The sequence below is a fragment of the Cupressus sempervirens genome, chromosome 8 (genome assembly GCF_028749045.1).
Source record: "Cupressus sempervirens isolate cs-2001-9-10 chromosome 8, ASM2874904v1, whole genome shotgun sequence".
Classification (NCBI taxonomy): domain Eukaryota; kingdom Viridiplantae; phylum Streptophyta; class Pinopsida; order Cupressales; family Cupressaceae; genus Cupressus; species Cupressus sempervirens.
The window spans coordinates 816,743,782-816,745,666 of NC_143125.1; positions in this window are offsets into that span (position 1 = coordinate 816,743,782).

Here is a 1,885-nt window from a genome sequence, read left to right on the forward strand (position 1 = left end):
TAGACTTTCAAAGTTTTCTAGTATGGTAAATTTATGTAAGTAAACCAATGGAAGTATAAAATTTCATAAAATGTCTATCTTGATATGTTAGTAAGGGTTTTATAATTTTTAAAGGTCATCTACGAAAAATTACAAAAGTTGTCAAATATGTAACAAAATAGTCATAAAATGTGACAATATAAAAAGTTGATGTGAGAGAGAAGGTGAAAGGTCATAGGAGGTAATTAGTTAGTTGTAGAACTTGAAATTTGTTTAAAATTATCATGTAATGATCATGTTTTACAGATTTGTACAAGTTCTAGAAGATTGTAGAAGATTGGAAATAAGAAGAAGTTGGATTTTGTAAGTTTATTCCAATTTTTTGAGTTATTTTCTAGAAATTTGACTCTTGTTTTTGTTGGTACAAGTACATATGCATATATACAAACCTAAAATGTATATTTTTGGAAAGGTATTTTAGTTAGCTTTAATTTTTCTTTTATTGTTACAAATGTAAGAGTGGAACTGAGAGGGGAGGAGTGAACTAATCACCAAAAAAATAATTCCATGTCCCTAGATGTCAATTCAAACTTTCCCTTGATCATGTAATATTGTCCTTGACTCAATTGACACTAGAATATTACTATCACTTGGTTAACAATGAAATCTTATGATTATTAAATTATTTTAGCCTTTAGTAACTTAGTTGCGAAAACATAAAGCATAAGAAAATAACATGAAGACAGATGACACCAAGATTTAACATGGAAAACCAATTTTGGAAAACCACCATGCAACTAGTTACAATATTTTCACTCTTCTAAAGTGAGTCCTATTAGGAGCCAACCTTGTTAAAGGTTACAAAACATACTATTAAGTATGATCTTGATAGAGGATTTAGATCACCCTATTAGGAGTGGCCTAGTTAGAGGTCTTCAAATACTTCAATCTTAAAATGTCACCTTGTTAGAAGATTTATAATATGAATATTAAGTCAACTCTATTAAGAGATTTCTATACTGCTACAATGGTTAGAAGGTAACAATAATTTGACCACAATTTGACCTGATTTATAAGGAAACTATCTTTGCAAATTCAAACATTTATTTTGGTTTGACTTTTGGATCCTTCTTGATCAAATATTCTTTGCAACTTATAATCTACTTTTTCATGCTCTACCTTTCCCTGCACTCACATGTCCATCTTGTTTCATATTTTTACTTCATACTTTATCCTCACAACTTGACCTTTATTATATATCATAAGCTAGGAGAATAACCTTCCAAATAAATAATAAACATCAAAATAATTCTCCTCAATCATTTAAATATGAGACAAACACATTTTTTTGTCAGTTGATTAATACTAGGATTGAACACTCAATCAACACTATGAGTTCTTTGATGCCCAACCACTTAGTTAATACTACCAGCAAGATTCCCTTCTTTAACTAATTGTTTGATTAGTATTGGAATGTCTTCTTTACTTAACTACTTGATCAATACTAAGATATACAAGGTTAATACTACAAAATCTACATTGTTTAGTTAATACTAACATTTGTGCAACATCAATGACAACATACAATTCAAGAAAATTTTCCAACAAACTCCCTCTTTGACATTGATCGAAACACAAAATGTCAATATAAATTCATAGAAGTATGAGAAATTAGATAATATCCTTAGTTTCATTATCATTCTCATCCATACCAAATTCCTTTGAGATTTTTTTTGGATTTGTCTCTATTGCTTCCCTATCAACGCTCTATCATGAGCTACAACCATTTTCTTCCTCTTTGTTTTACATTCTGTCATTTGAATAACTTCCTCTTGAGATTAAGGAAAACTCTCCCTCTTATTCTTTGACACTAAACTCTCCCCCAATCTTCCTTGTTGATATTAAA